Raw genomic sequence first — 17,881 nt, 5'->3', positions numbered from 1 at the left:
CGCCAGTTTAAGTGTTTAAAAATACTTGCAAGATACTAAAATCAGAAAACTTGCGAAAATATGAAAACAGATTTACTTGATATTTTATTTTATTTATTTACACAATTACGTTGCATTTAGGCAAATTTCCTGGTGGAAACGGTCAGGTTAGGTCAAAGATAACTCTAACAACGAAAATTACATACGAACACATAAAAACAGATAAGAGACAAAATATTTTTACATAATAATACTTCCACATCACATGCAAACAAACTTCCACATCACATACAAAATGCCGTCCACATCACATACAAACAATATTTTTAAAACTACAATGAAGTTTATTACCCAGTGGCTGCTTTACATTTATACTTAAAACTTCTAAACATGGATGGAAAGGGCTCAAACAAACCTCCAGGCAGCTGTTTCCAATCAATTATAGTTCTATTTAAAAAAGAGTATTTTTCTTATTTGTTTTTTGAGTCCTTATTTTTATTTTGATATGCTTATGGCTAAAGAGTGGCAATTGATGAATCTATGGTATTACGCTACAACCAAATCGGCATAATATGCGGAAAAGGAATCTCACCTCTAATGAATTAGCCTCAGATGTCACACCCTTTATTCAAAGGAATCAAATAAATAAGGAGATGTCTACTCTTTTTATCTAGAATTATATTTTAATTTAAACAATTTTTTACTGCAAATTTTATATTTTTCTTGGTCAATTTTTTTTGTGTTTCACCAATTTCTATTTTTGCCTTTATAATTCCATTATTTTATTGCGAATATTTTTAATTTACTTCTACCGTTTACGCTCTATTTGTAAAGCAATGTTTTCAATGCTTAGAGGCCGTTGAACCTAACTTGTTTCTCCCCACAATAAGTCACTTCGATTTTGGTTTCGCTTTGAGAAAAGTTTTTATATTACGCCCTAGGTGTTGGTTGGCGAATATATGTCACCATTAAATGTAGAATTGTAGGGTGTCATCCTATGAAAAACGAGTTTTCCTTATCTCATATTCACAATATCCCCATTTAATTCCTGAGACTTATCAGATTGTTTTCATTTTTTTTTCCGCTTACGGCTAATATTGTGAAAATAAATCTTTCAATTTTGTGGTGATATTTCTGTAAAATATAAAGATGGGGAGATAGATTTGTTAGACCAATCGATTATTTCTTACAGTAAATAATTTTGCAATAGCTAAAATGTACATATAGATATGAAAGCATATTAAAAAGCAAGGCAAGAGTTATAAAGCTCTCTACAAACAGTAAAGCATTCGGCAGTGTGTCGCAGTAATTGATGAATAACATTTCTCGTGTGCCTCCTTGGGCAAATGTTTCTAATTATTACAGGTATAAAAAAATACAATCTCCTAAGAAAGCCGTTTTGTGACATGGATAATGAGAGTCAATAATTATTCTTGTTGATCTTTGTCATTTTTTTATATATCAGTGTATGTGGGAGTTTTAGAATTTAAATTCCAGCCAAGTAAAACCATCCTCCATCATTTCTCATTCAATTAATATATATGTGCATATTATACATATATAATATAAATGTATAAATATTATATATATATATATATATATATATACACACACACGAGGGTCAACCGGAAAGTAGTACCCGTTCGTGCCGCATGAAGTGCTGACGACGCGAGTAGCCGCTGGACGAGGTCAGATAGCTTCAGTGGCTTGTCTGCCTTCTCTGAGCCAAGTTGCGTGACGCTAGCATTGCCTGTGTTGTTTCTGTGATTGTTTACAATGTTTAAAAAAATTGAGAACGCCGCCAGTTGTGAAGTGAGGGCAGTGATTAAATTCCTCAATGCAAGAAACGTTCGCCCATGTGATATTCATCGCCAATTAAAGGAGGTGTATGGAGACAATGTAATGGACGAGTCGTCTGTTCGGCGGTGGTGTCGCAACTTCAACATGGGGAGGGGGAACACACACGACGATGAGCGTTCGGGGAGACCGTCTGTCATTACAGACCAACTGGTGAGCTCAGTTGACGAATTCGTGAGGAACGATCGGCGCGTCACAATTGATGACATCTGTGAGCATTTTCCCAATGTTTCTCGAACAATTGTTCATGAAATTGTTAAACACCATCTGCATTATGCAAAGATTTGTGCAAGATGGGTCCCTCGCGTATCTCAATGAGCTGGCGGCGAAGGACTATGCAGCAGGAATACAGAAACTTGTCACACGTTATGACAAATGCCTTAATTTGCTTGGAGATTATGTTGAGAAGTAGTTTAAAGTATCCTCTTTCAAATAAAATTTTTTATGTTTGTTAATATTTACTTTTGTCTTTTTATTTCACGAACGGGTACTACTTTCCGGATGACCCTCGTGTATGTATATATATATATATATATATATATATATATATATATATATATATATATATATATATATATATATATATATATATATATATATATATATATATATATTCCACACGTATTGTTCATTTTTGTTAAGGTCATCTACCGGTTAAGGTAGGTTTTTGAATGGATACAAGTACCAAATAAATATTTTATTACTCCTAACAAAACACAAAATCCAGCGTCCTACTCTAAATCAGGTCCCTTTTCATCTCTGAGTACTTTCATCCTCCATTCACCCCGTCCAACATTCCTATCCTGTATTTTCTCTTTCCTCGTTTGCCTAACATTCTCCCGTCTCTTACCGTCTTAAACATCCTACTGCCGATCAATACAGCCTTCATCCATTTTTCCTGCCTCCATAGGAAATCTCCCAGCAAACCCCTCTCATCGCCCACCATACCAAGTACTTCCTCATTTGTTTTCTTCTCGTATTGTTCATTATGAAACTAAAATTACACTCTGTAAATGATAGCCACCAATGACAAAATACAATGTGCTGCGTGGCCTACGCATCCCTTCCTTTATTTCTGAACATAGGGCTATTATGGTTATTTTGTTTTAGACTGAACATGAGACTTCCCGTTCCGACTCGCTGAGGATTCTTAACTGATTGCTTCGCACGCAGGCAGAGAAAAGTTGCACACCCATGCCTCAGAACACAACAGTATTTCCGCCGTCGATAATTGAGAATTTTTACGAAATACGTATTTACCGTCTACAAAAATCTCATTTCATCCGCCTTATCTCATCCATCGTCGCAGGATGTTGAACAGAAGCAGACGCGGGCCACATGGGTTGATGGAAGGTGAGTCGGGCCAGGTGCTCCCCGCCCACCGTCTACCCTTCTCCCCTCCACGCGATTGCGGTGGCATTTAGAAGCCACAGGGAACACGGAGCAGATAAAAATTCGAGTCGGGGAGAACCACGGGAAAGGTGAAATTGGAGGGTGGGTGAGGGATGGGTTTGGCTCCCCTCTCAGCCCTCTCGCCTCGTGAAATTGCACCTTCTGACGCAATCAGCTCTCGTATCGCCGGCATCGGTTCTTAATAACGGCCGACGCACGCGAATGGGCGCCTTCGAGCGCGTCACCGGCGGCAGCGCCACGGTGGGCGTCATGGGGCTGAAGCCAAGTCACCCGGACGTTGCACCGAGGATATTCTTGAGAGTCGAACATCTGTCAAGTCTCGAATCACCGGTGGTATTATTTATGGCGGCAGTCGCCGTTCGCCCGAGCTCGTGGGCCCTTTTTTATACAGCTCGACGATTTCGTTTGAGGTGAAAACCGTTCAGACGTTTGGAAATAACATACGTTCATCCTTCAAGATAACTGTGTGAAATTAATCCACCCAATAAATCCATTTTGACTTGATGCTTTCGTGACCTCTCAACGAAATAAGCGCTTCCATTTTTCGACAGCCAATCGGCGGGATAATAAAAAACTTTAAAAAAAATTTAGTGACCCATGCTGGGTACTTTTTTTGGCTAATGTAAGATTTATTTCAATGCGTTTATATTCATGTCTTTGCGTGGGGTTGTTAGCTTTAGTCCATTAATTTGCTCAATACTCACCTCATAATCACCGGGTAATAACCACATATTTTTTCTAAATGGCCAGTGTAAAAATTTCAATTCAGTTGAACAATATATACAGCTTTCTTACATAATGTAAGTTAAAACAAGGTTATTCTTGAATCAATAAAAGAGTATTTACTTGTCAATTATATTTCTAATGGTATTCAAATTAGAGAGAGGAAAATTCCATTACAATTATAGATAAAATCCAATATTTTAACAGACGGTAATTATATATTATAAACGTTGTGAATTTCTTTAAAGCTATATATATTTTGCATACTTAAAGCAAACTTTGGATTCCTGGAATTATTTATACTCTTGAATCAAATTTAAGTCGATATTTTTCAAGAAATCTAATTAAAATATCGTCAAATATGTCCATTTCTAATATCATGCATGAATAGTGTTCACAAGTTGTATTACGTTTTTATCCTCCAAACAAGAGTAAAGGTAATGCGAGACAGCCTTCTCTGAAGATGCATTACTGTATACATAGATTTCGGTTGCAGTAGAGGAAATGATATTCGTAATAATATAGATTAAACGGAAAAATAAATGCAAGATGAATTGAAAGTGTTTACGCAAAGGAAACAGCGTATAATTTGGAGTCATTCTGGAAAAACTATCATGCTAAGCAATTTAACCCCCTCAACATGCGCAGTGCTAATGGACATGAAGCTAGTCTCCGTTCTTAGCGTTACCAAAATGATCCCTATTGACCCAGGCTACAGAAAACGGTAACATTTCTTAAAGATTTCAGGCACTGACGGTTATCTGATTAAATAAGTTCATCCCAAATTGCGTTTTATCTTATATTTCGAAATAAGAATGAATCCTTGGCCTTTCTACCTTTGATGCTTTCGTATGCAGAGGCGACGTGCAATCACGCCACTGGTCGGAGGAATACATGAAAATGTGCACCACTACCACTACAAGAGCATTTGCCAAGAAGGTTTTGGCTACCAGCTATTAGAATTAGCCGGGAGGGTTTTGGCCATCTTCCGCAAAAACAATTTCTGAATACAAGCATTTTGTATAATTTATATTTTGGGAACATTCAATTGTCGTACGTGGTGATTCCTGTTTTTTGCCGCGATGTTCCAATGCACGGGGAAATGTTACTCATTTGTAGTGGAAGTAAAGCAGAGCGAAAATTTCTCTTCGTTTACATTATTTTATCAAAAGACACGTTCTCTCTGTATTTTTGTATTTAAAAATAAACACCTCCTAGTAGGTGACCCATATTCATGACGCGTACTATATTCGGTCGCGAAATAACTGCTCACATAAATGATTTTTGGAATATATTTTTCCGAATCTGTTTGAAGAAACCTAGATTCTTTAATGCGCCCCGAAGACATTGTCGTTCAGTTTCTGGCGTGGAGGTTTGCTGACGAAAGTCACTTCCAGAAAATGCTCTGTCCAAATCGACCAGGATGCCTTATCCTGCTGAGACACATCACCTGCTATGTACTGTTTCTTCGTTGGCGGGAGCCTCACGACCACCCACACCATTCTCCGCCGACACCGGGATCTTTTTCCGGGGCATTTATGCCCCGCGGATAGGACCGTGAGGGATGGCATACCCGGATAACGTGTTTGTTGGAGCGTACGACGCAAAAAGCTCGGGAATCATCGGATTATCTCTCGTGAGTGGGCGGGGGGAAAAATGTTCGAAAAGAAAAGGATTCCAAATCTGACCTCTGGATCCACGCAGAAGGTAGAGTAATGTCGGCGTCGGAAGCGGCCCCACGGGCTGAGTATATGGGAGCGGGAAATGGGCCGTGTTTTCCACTCACTGAACTCTAGTTCTGGATAGAGGCGGGGGCGCAGAGAACGGACCATGGGGGGGGGGGGCAGGTAAGTGGGTTGAGGGAAGTATGGAAGTTGAGGTAGTGGGAGCCGGGGTTCGGCCGGTCGGTATGGAGCGGAAGGAGACTCAGCTCTTTTGTGCTAACCCTCTGGCCTGTTTACACATTTCCCTCTCATACTCTGGAAGCCGAGAGTTCCCACACACCGCGTGAAGTGAGCCTGCCTTTTCCCGTCTCATTTTGCTGCTCGCGAGTCGCTTCGCGCCTTGGATAATAGGTAAACGGACGCCGTCCGGTACCTCCACGACATTCTCGGGGTTCGCCGGTTCTTGGGGCGTAAGAGGAGAGCCCGGTGGGGCAAAGGCACACTCATGTGAGGAGGAGCTTGCTGAGGAGCCAGGCCTACTAGCATAGCCTTTCTGTAGAGCTAGGACTTAGAGACGGGTGTAAAACCATTTTGTTGAAATCATCCCTAATATCATGCGGCTACCGAAACGGTAGGAGTTGCAAATTTAGATATATAGGAAGCGAGTTAACTACTTTTATGATAAAATGAATTGATCCAAAATCCCTGACCGGAGTTATCTTCGTCCGATATTTAGCTAGCGTTAAGGGAAAGCCATTAGGACAATCGCTAAGCTAAAAAAGAAAAGAAGAAATTAAATGCATTCAGGCACTTTTTCAGGAGCCATTCGCCGGAAAGTTTTAACATTATGGAAAATATCCACCGTTTTACAAAAAAACTTTCTAAGTATGACGCCAATGACTTACTTGATGATGTTCATCAGACATAGATAAGATCACAGAAGTTTCTCACTTCAGGTTGATAAGGTCACTGGGCTTGAGTCAATAAGGTTAATTTAGTTAAATTCAGAAGCACTCATTACGTCTGGTAGTAATAAAAACCAGAATACGAAGCCATGAGTGCCAGAACATGAGCGCATTGCATTTCTACAGTGTGATTCAGTATCATATATTTTTATGTAGGATGGAAAATAATATTACCTCAATCAAAAGCAGAGACAACTTTTGAGATGGGAAATAAGGAAAATAATGAAAATCAGTGAGGCGGAGGTTTAATTTTAAATTTACACACGCTGACGCTTCGTCTTTTGATTTTTGGAGTACATGCCAATTTTAAAGAGACACATTACATTCTCTCTTTTCATTTGAAACCTGAACTTACAAATGTAATCCACCTCTCCCAAACACCAATGAACGCACCTATTTCTTGACGCGAAATGCCATGGAAATTTAATGCGTAGTTTTTACTGCTGTGCAAATTTGAACATTATTTTTGTTTTGTAATTTTGGTGAGTTACTCGAAGGAAATTTTGGATAAATGAAGCGAGATCAATCAATCATAACCTTATATTACGTATGTAAGATACGTAACAATGGGTTATGATTGAATCGGCCATTATTAAAAATACTGTCCCTGACGGCGAGCCTCATTATCCGCTCATGTTACTGCGGATACAGTGTATTGGAAATTATGTAAACCAAATGCTAACTGCAGTGGTAAAATGGCAAAGAATCTAATGTCTTTCATGGCCTATTTACACCAAAAATATATTCGCCCTTTCGGGTACTTAACGCCATCAAAACAACGACTGGGGGATCGGGATGGTGCGATAGCTAATGCAATGACATTCCACCTTTAGAATGCGGGTTTGAATTCGAGAGAAAGAAGGATTTTTCGTTGGTTTCCTGATCGCTATTTTGGGCGTTATGATGAGAGCACATCAAGTGCAACACGCCATCTGTTGAATGGAAGGTCAATTTTTTTAAAAGTACGATAACTAATGAAAATTTAACTTTCATTAAAATTAAACTATTGCCGAATATTGGTTTCTCTGCACACTTTCTTCATGCCCAGAACTTCCTACACTTTACATCCTATCCCTAACGGCGCAAATAACCACATCTACCTGTCATCTCTCCTTATAACCACAACAACAAACTGTTGGCAAGTGTGACCTAGCGACATTTATTTAATTATCTCAAGCCCTCATTTAATCCTCAGCAAAAGGTTATGGCTCAGTTAGATGAATACTGCTAGTTTAGTTTAAAATAACAATATCAAAAACGTATAATCTTGAGCGGATGGAATGAATCTGAAGTAAAGCCATTTTTACATTTGCATTACCATAAATACTGTCCCTAAAATGTAAAATAAGGAAAAAACTATTTAATTAGTAAAATTCGGTCTGCTGAATATTTAGCAAAGCTTTCCAATTCGATTCGGTTTCCTTAGCATATCCACTGGAATGGGTTAAGACCATGATAAACAAACACAAAGTTAAAGAAAAAATGATACATGAGATGGACTAGTTTTGCTCCTCCAGAGTATGTACTCAAAATATTTTATGAATTGATACACGAATTAAACCTTAGAAATATATCAGACACAATTGAATATATTTGAGCGATAAGTAGCAAAAGCACCTGGTGCTTAAACTCTTTATTATGGATAGTTGGTAATTTAATAATAAGTACATTAAAAGCTTTCACCATTATATTACTTTATCACGAACAACACCTAAAAAGAATATTTTTTGGCGGTTCAAGTGAAACAAGCTATTTGATATAACCTGCTACGGTCGCAAAAAAATTCGGGGATAAAATCAGTAATTATTTGTGCACTGAATTCACCAAAAAGATATGAAAAAATAATACATTTGGTGAAAATTATAAAAAATTAACAAAGTTATTTTTTACATATATTTAAATCAAGACATTGCTAGGAAAACAAGATGGTTGATCAAAGGTGGTCATATCTTATTTATTGGAAAAATATATTTAAAAAAAAGTGAAATCTTCGTTATATTGTTCGGAAAATGTGAAGAATATATGAAAGAAGTCAGTAGTAGCCATTAAAATTTGAAACAAGCCCAGTTAACCTACATCACCAATGGCGGCGACACAAGGCGAGCATCATGTATTGTAATTCAGCTTTCGCTTCAATAATTCGTCAACCGCAGCCTATATAATATTATGGAAGGCTTAAGGAGAGTCATATCTTCTCAAAAGCACTGCAAAAATATTGTTAAAAATAATTAAAGAGGGTAGGAAATCAATTTCAAGGGAAGGTGGCACCTTCCCTTGAAAGCCCTTGGCTCCATTCATTTATCCAAAGGAGTAAATATGTATAAACGCCGTGGCCACTTATGTGAGAAAATATAATCGAATAATGTAATCAATACTTTCGAAAATATGTTATTTGTTACCATTTATTTATTGATAGTGGACACTTTGCGCAGGCACGGACACATTGGTAGAAGGCACATGAGACGCTCGTTTTCGCGGTGAGTTCCGAGATCGCTCTTCGTGGAATGTTGGTTTAATATCGTTATTCAAGGTATGGTGAATTAACTTAGCGCGTCAGTGCACACAAGAATAAGTTCAGCATATCATAAGAATTTACTGAAAATTCGCATAAAATTCAAAGGCCATATCAAGCGCAAAAGGCTTTCAAAGCACTGAGCTGAGCATACAATACCTCAGTAATGCATATCACAAATGTTATTGCTGAATATCTCGTCGATTTGAAGTCTGTCATTCACTCTATTGTTCTATACAATGTTCATGAATTTTTTTATTGCTATGTTTTTTCTACCCAAATTATGTAACTTTTATGCTCCATACATATTCTTAAATCCTTTTTCATCTCCTTATATCGATCGCTAATCTTATTCTTATTTTTTCTTAACTTATTGGGTTAGTGTGCGACATGGATTTTGGGTTCGGATATCAGCCAACTGTTTGGATTCAAGTTCAGGTTTGCTTATGAATTATAATTATAAATCAGTAAATTAAATTACAGGGGAAACTGAATTTGGGAATATGATAATACAGAGAAAAGAGGAAGAGGGGTGACTTGTAATGTTTTTAGGAGAGGGCAGATGCACGATATTAAGCGTAACCGAACAGGGATTAGAAATTTTCTCCCGTATTCATGAAATTTAAATTCACTTAAAAGAAACCACATTGAATGGATTTTATTAATATCTCTCAGTAACATTTAAAAAAATGCCTCTCCTAAGAAGATGTATGAATTAAGGAAACCTCCCACAAACCCGCCAAAACTTTAAATCTTGGGAATATTTCACAAGAAGGAAGATATAATCACACTTCCCCTGGGATGTGTTCTTTAGCTGAGATAACAATGTTATACTTTCGGTGGTGATTCAGAGGAGGACTGAATTTTGGAAGGAATGTAATGTCTCCAGATTTCATCACAAAATGGTTAATTAATTCAGATCTCAATCTTTAAATGGCAAACTTTATTCGAAGATTGCTGTACATTTTTAGTTCAAATGAAGAGATTTTTCACAGATTAGGAATCTAAAAGATAAGTGAGTACAAAACTCTATCTCCTAACCCTACGGAATGCATTTTCTGTCAGAGAGGTGCAGATGATTCAATTGCGCGTATTAATTTGCTTCCAATACTAGCTCTTTGCTTATTCCTTGCTGTAAAAATTTAAGTAAAGATCATGGGAATGTGACACTTATTGCATTTAAAATACAACCTATCAAATATTAATTGTATTCTTTAGCGATTAAAAAACTTATTTCAACAGTGGGGGAGGAGACAGGGAACAAAAACGATTACATCAGCGAAAAAATTATAATTTTCTTAAATAAGGCAAATATTCTTTTTTTGGAGGGCTGGAGGACATAATTGTTTCAATTTTCTCCACATCTCAGGGTTGAAAGTCCTAAGCAATCATGAAAGAGCCTTTTCAGATAAAGCCAAAATTCAGGACACAAAATGGACGCCATTTCCTCCACCCTTCCCCTCCAATCCATTGCTCTGTATTTTGTGGTTGTTTTAAACGAACTAGAAAGTTGTTTCGTAAGTCACAATCTAGGCGACGATTTTGTAGGAAAATTTTTAGCGAAGTTTTTTGGAACCCTGTGCTTGCCACTTACAATAAAAAATAGATACAGTTTGAGAGAGTACTTCCATAACTAATAAATTAAATCAAAGAAAATAGTTCATATATTTTCTTCGGCAAAATTCGTGGTATTTACTTAGAAGCTGATTCAGGGATTGATTGAACAGTGTAACAGTGTAGAGGAGGAATTTTTCAAAAGTTTTAAAATATTTTATGCTTAAAAAAATGATACAAACACAGTTAATTTTTCTGGCTAATTTTTCTTTTTAACGTAATTTTGGAAGATATTTTACCTTCACTGCTCTGATGCACGATAGCATGTGGAAGATTGAACAGTTTGATCCACTTACATAATTGCCAAGAAATTAGATATCTGTTCTAATTTAAAAAAATATTGAAGGAAATTTCAGATGGTACACATTGGGCGCATCTAGTCCTCGAAAAACTCTTCAATAATTATTTTTTTATCTATCTATATATATATATATATATATATATATATATATATATATATATATATATATAGAATGTATAACACTTAGCACTAGTGGACACAGACAAAAACACAGAAACACACAAAAAAGAGACTCACTATTTTTCGAATTTTCGGTGGTCGTTGCCACCTTTATCAAGGAAGAGAGGGACAGCTGTCTGTCTGTCTGTCCCTCTCTTCCTTGATAAAGGTGGCAACGACCACCGAAAATTCGAAAAATAGTGAGTCTCTTTTTTTGTGTGTTTCTGTGTTTTTGTCTGTGTCCACTAGTGCTAAGTGTTAAACATTATTATTCACGTCCGTGAGACTTTCAAAAAGTGTTATATATATATATATATATATATATATATATATATATATATATATATATATATATATATATATATATATATATGTATATATATCTATATATGTATGTGTACGTACGTATGTGTATGTATGTATGTATATGTATATGTATATATATATATATATATATATACTACCTTGATCAAAAAGTTCCCGGAATAACCACCGTGTGGCGCTCCCATCGTTCCGATTTGAGTTCTGTTTTTTTGTTAAATTGGTACATCTGTTGTTGATATTCCCTTTAAATCTTAGTGTCATAACTTGACATTTGCAAAAGTTACGTAGCCAAGAGTACATCTATCTCTGTGTGTGTTGGCGATTTTTTACAATTGCAGTAATGGATTTAAATTTGCAACAACGAACTTGTATTAAATTTTGCGTAAAAAACGGATTTAGTGGCGCACGGACGTTGGAAATGTTGGAAAAGTGTTTCGGCAACGATTCTCTAAAAAAAACGGTCGTTTACCAGTGGCACGAGCGGTTCAGAAGTGGTCGTGAGTCAATCGAAGATGATGAACGCAGTGGCAGACCATCGACATCGAAAGTCGGTGAAAAAATTGATAAAGTAAAAGAAATGTTGGTCAATAACCGCAAATTAACCATCAGAGAAATAGCGGAGGACTTGAACATTGCCTATGGATCCGCCCAAGACATTGTGGTTAATGATTTGGGTTTCCGTCGTGTAGCAGCAAAGTTGGTTCCAAAAGACCTCAATTTCATGCAAAAAAGAGACCGTGTTGACGTCGCAAAAGACATGATTTGCGAGGCTGAATCCGATCCCACATTCATCAAAAGGATCATTACTGGAGACGAGACGTGGGTTTATGAGTACGACACGCAATCCAGACATCAGGCAAGTGAATGGCGTTCACCAAATGAGCCGAGACCAAAAAAACCACGTCGTTTTCAGTCAAAAAAGAAGGCAATGCTGACGGTTTTCATGGATTACAACGGTGTAGTGCATCATGAATTTTTGCCAGAAGGCCAGACAGTAAACAAAGAGTATTATTTGGGCGTTATGAGACGTTTGCGTGAAGCAATTCGCCGAAAGAGACCAGAAATGTGGGCAGAAAACTCGTGGATTTTGCACCATGATAACGCACCGTCGCACAGTGCTATCATTATTCGTAATTTTTTGACGAAAAATGCAACAAATACCATCCAACAGCCACCGAATTCACCTGATTTGGCTCCCTGTGACTTCTTTCTGTTCAATCGAGTTAAAAAACCATTACGGGGAACGCGTTTTAGCAGCCGAGAGGAAGTATTGGAAAAATCGCAGGAAGTAACTTTTGCAAATGTCAAGTTATGACACTAAGATTTAAAGGGAATATCAACAACAGATGTACCAATTTAACAAAAAAAACAGAACTCAAATCGGAACGATGGGAGCGCCACACGGTGGTTATTCCGGGAACTTTTTGATCAAGGTAGTATATATATATATATATGTATGTATGTGTACGTATGTGTATGTATGTATGTATATGTATATGTGTATATATATATATATATATATATATATATATATATATATATATATATATATATATATATATATATATATATATATATATATATATATATATATATATATATATATATATATATATATATATATATATATATATATATATATATATATATATATATATATATACTAGTAGTATAGTAGTAGTAGTAGTATACCCCCAGTCGTAGCAGAATAACATGTAGTAGTAGTAGTATATATATATAGTAGTATAGTATATATATATAACACTTTCGTGTATCTTATCCCTTACCAGTTATTTAAGATTTCCAGTATATTGTCACCGTCAGCTTCTTCACCATATACATCGTAAGAGAAACGGAAAACTACGATAATGCTCACGTTACCACTCGTTTTTCAAATTATTTTTCTGTCTCAAGTTAAATTTCATTTCTATTTTGTACGCCGAGAAAATATCAATTCTAAAGTATTTAGAGTGAGGTCATACAAATTAAAACCTCATAACACCTATTAAAACATTTTTTTAAATTTCAAAGAAGAAATATAATGCTGTGTGATTGGCATTAAACAAGCCTCACCATTTGGACAAAAATCCGTATTCGGCGACCCGCGATTTTGTTAATCCGCCGGCTATATTTTCGATAATCTCGTTTAACAGAGATTTAAAAATCAGGACATTTCATTTTTAGCAGAATAATTTCACTGATTCTGTGCCTCAAAAATAAAAAAGGAAGGATATCATAAGTATTTACATTAATTAAGATATTTGAATCAACGTGACGTCAGATGAACCACTTATCCGATTAACCAAAGAGGAAAAATTTGCAGAAGGGCAAAAATAGAAATTTGTGTAACCGAGTCATTCAGTTTGTTCAGATGGTATGGATACATGGTGTCGTGTGTACTCATTAATTTTATTTGAATAGCAAAACTTTAAAAAAATGATAATCAATGAAGCATCCTGTGTTCCTTTAGACGGGCTATTTAATTTGATTCTATGTCCGTTCTCTCATGATCTTTTGGCATCTGTAGCCGCAAGATAAGACAATCGTCTGGAACTCAATGTGCATTAGCGAATGACTCCGTTAAACGTTACGGCGGCTGTGTTTCCCACAGTTTCTACGAATTTTTCAAAAGCTTATGTGTTGAAAGTTGGCTTTAACACCATGGACTGTGGCGCGTCGTGCACGACCACGAATGCCTGTAACATAGTATATATTGTATTTCGTCACAGCATCTTGTTCCTTCAAAGCCAAAATTTCTTAGTTTAAGAGGACGCCTCGATAGCTTAACTGGCTCAAGGACTAGGCCGGAACAGGATCCGGATTTGAATCCCAGTCGAGGGGAATGATTTTTACTCTCTAAAACTGTTCATTGAAATGCGGATAACTTCGTTAAAAGTTATGGTTTCGGCATCTCCTGGAGTTTCTTGGAATTTGTCTGATAAATCATTGTTAATGCATCGATTCCTGCCTAGCTGAGTGTCCTCATCTAAGGACTTCTGGGTTTGCTATTTACCCAATTATATCTTGTGAAGTAAATCAATTTAATTGCGGACTTGCTATTTTCTTAAAAGTTGCTAAAAAAGAAACGAGATATACTCCTTCAACGAAGGAAAAATCCACTCAAAGTCCAATTATGTATACATGTCGATCCAAAATGTTTCAGCACGAAGAATCCTAAGGTCCTTACGTCCTTTCAAGATCTACAACTACTCAGTTCTTTCCCCATTCTTTTCTCACGGTTGGGACTGCCGCGCGGAGCGTCACCCTACCAGATATCCTCATGGTCCACCGACGTTTCCACAAGGTAGCACACCCGGTGCGCGCGAGACTATCAACCCTCGTCGCTCCACCAAACATCCCTCCTTTATTTCCGCCCCCGAGAGAAGGAACACCGGGGAAGACCGCCGCAGGTGTCTTGCCCTGCTGACTCGGGATGCTGGCCGATTCGTGGCGAGGAGCCAGAGCTTGTCAGCGGGGTAGCCGGTGCGGACCGAGTAACACGGAGGGAGGTAGTGTGCCCGTCAGGCGGGAAAGACCGATGAGGCAAGAGGCTCGTCCGCCAAACGAGGGGGCGTGAAAAAAGCAATTAATAGGGTTGCGGCAGCGGGAAACGCCCGAGGTCCAAATTCTACGCACACGCACATGAATAAATATGTATGTATGTATATATATATATATATATATATATATATATATATATATATATATATATATATAATATAGGTAGGGGGGCCAGTTCCTTTTCCTGTACTGGTTATGGTTTCCCAGGAAGATCTGGTAACCGAAAAATAATATAAGTTGCAGTGCAGCTGCAGGTGCCCAGAGAGGCTTTCCCCGGACCCGAGCCCGGGACTCTCTGGTCAGCGGTTCAACGCTCTATATATATATTTATATATATATGTATATTTACATATATATAAATATATATATATATATATATATATATATATATATATATATATATATATATATATATATATATATGTATATGTATAACGATTGTAAGGAAAAACTCACACGAGCGGCACAATAATGGTCTGACACAATTTAACACAAATAGAAAAGAATAGACACCTTTAAAAGAACACTCACACGGTAAATTGTTCATGCTATCGGCCCTCTCAGAGGCCTTCTTCAAGTGAGACTCATTATTCTTTTCTATTTGTGTTATATTGTGTCAGCCCATTATATATATATATATATATATATATATATATATATATATATATATATATATATTTATATATATATATATATATTTATATATATATATATATATATATATATATATATATATATATATATATTTATTTATTTTTTTTTTCGATTTTACTTTGTGTATCAACAGTTTCACGCTAATGTACATATGCATATACATACCTACAAAAACATTCAGCTCAGTTAATTAATAATGGCGTCTGAACGGGCAAGCGGAACGTATCCGTTGAAACAGACGTTTCTTGGGCTAGCTTGTCGTCGCTAGATTGGAAACACGCACCCCCTATCATCCTATTCTCCGGCTCCGTCAGTTACGCCCACGCGTCGGACTGTTTCGACCGTCGTTCCCTTTACTTGACAAAGTGAATGGAGCGCTAGAAGTCCGATTTTTTCGGAGGGTTTTTAGAAGTGATGGACAAATGCTGCCACGGTCGCGGGCGAAGGAGATTGATTTTCGAGAGAAGAGAGCTAGCGATAGGCAGTAGAATTGCACACTGTAACACCAGAGCGGGCAAGGAACACCACTTGTGGTACATTAGATTCGTCGTATATTTATTGTAAATTTATTTCTGGCAGTATTTTAAAATCTTTCAGAAATTTCTTGGGAGGAGGGGGGGCTTCAACACCGTTGCCTAATGCGGAATTCTCGAAGTATTCCCCAAAAATACATTATTTCGCTGCCAATGTTTACTAATATTTAGATTCTAAACAAAATATATTTTACACACTAATCCCACTACCCAATGATTTATAATGTTAATTAATCTGTATATTAGAGACAATATATGTTCATTTTTCCAGTGCATAGGACACATATCTTAAGTTAAAATACGCGGACTAACCATTTGTGACAACATCCGTAAGAGATCTGTTTATGTATTTTCCATTTAAATCTGTACAGCATGAATTCCTTATCCGCCCATTGAATGACGCCAACGTGATAGGATTTAAACTATATCTCTGCACGTTCCTTAGCACTTCGATATTTCTGATTTCTTGATTATAGTGCAAAAGTTTTCGGCAAAATTGTGTAAAGTTCGGCGGTGTCGCAACGGGGTTGTAGACAACATTCAAATCGGTCCAGCAAATAACCCGCGGATGTGTTACGAGTAGCATTCTGATCTTATGACAGCACCTTGGTGACCATCTTGGCACACATCTTTTTGATGCATAAAACTTCTATAAGAATGCAATACACTGTAGATTTTTGAATGTTGCACTCTTCTGATAACATTATGACACTCGGGTGTCTATCGAAGTTGAGTATATTTCTCACTTTTCCACATTTCGTCGCACTAAGTCTTTGACGGGAGTCCTCCAGCTCCTCGTTATTAACGTTTTCTCTATCCGCCCGGAACATTTTGTACTAAAGGAAAACCATTCAGTGGCAAGTTCCGATATTACGAGCTTGACACTAAATTTTATCTCGTATTCTTGCTCCATTGAGCGTGTCATCTAGAATTCGTGACGCGACCCTCGAACAGGGGTCCAGCCTAGCAGTGATTCGCACCCTGTAACGTTCCGCAAGCAGTTGACGCGGGTGGCGTTGCTTTCCCAAGTACTCTCACCACCTTAACAACCACGAGTCATCACACTTAAGCCGTCCGCGTTGGGAGGCAACAAATCAGTCTACTTACACTTACTTATGGTAAATATGCTGTTTATTTCCCAGCACTAAAATATATTATCTTCAGGGGTGCCCAATGTGTTTGATTTTGCGTTTTAATACATTGTTCCATGTTATCCGATTAGGCTTAAGTTCTTTGTGCATCGTTTATTCCTGGTATTACTTACTTATCGTAAAGTCCATTGCTCCTTCTTCAGCAGCGAATAGTTTTTCATAAGTTTCTCTTCGCGGATCTGTTTCAGGCGTAATTCGCAAATTTAAATGTAGTAAGTGTGTAGTTAAAATAATGTTCAAAAAAAAAGTTTTTAAACATATTTTAAGTAAAAAGACATGTTTTTTCTCTCACATTCATATGATTAAAACTATTTGGAGATTTTTAAGTTTTATATCTTGAAAAATAGTCACATAAATACAAGTTATGTCATTCATAGGATTTCATGTTGCAGGAATTTTGTTCCATTACATGTACATCTACATTATACCCCGCAAGCCGCCGCAAGTAGGTGTGGCGGGGGATGTTAGGTC

Source organism: Hetaerina americana, unplaced genomic scaffold (genome assembly GCF_022747635.1).
Source record: "Hetaerina americana unplaced genomic scaffold, ioHetAmer1.1.p SCAF_12, whole genome shotgun sequence".
Classification (NCBI taxonomy): Eukaryota; Metazoa; Arthropoda; class Insecta; order Odonata; family Calopterygidae; genus Hetaerina; species Hetaerina americana.
Note: the sequence above shows the minus strand (reverse complement) of the source record.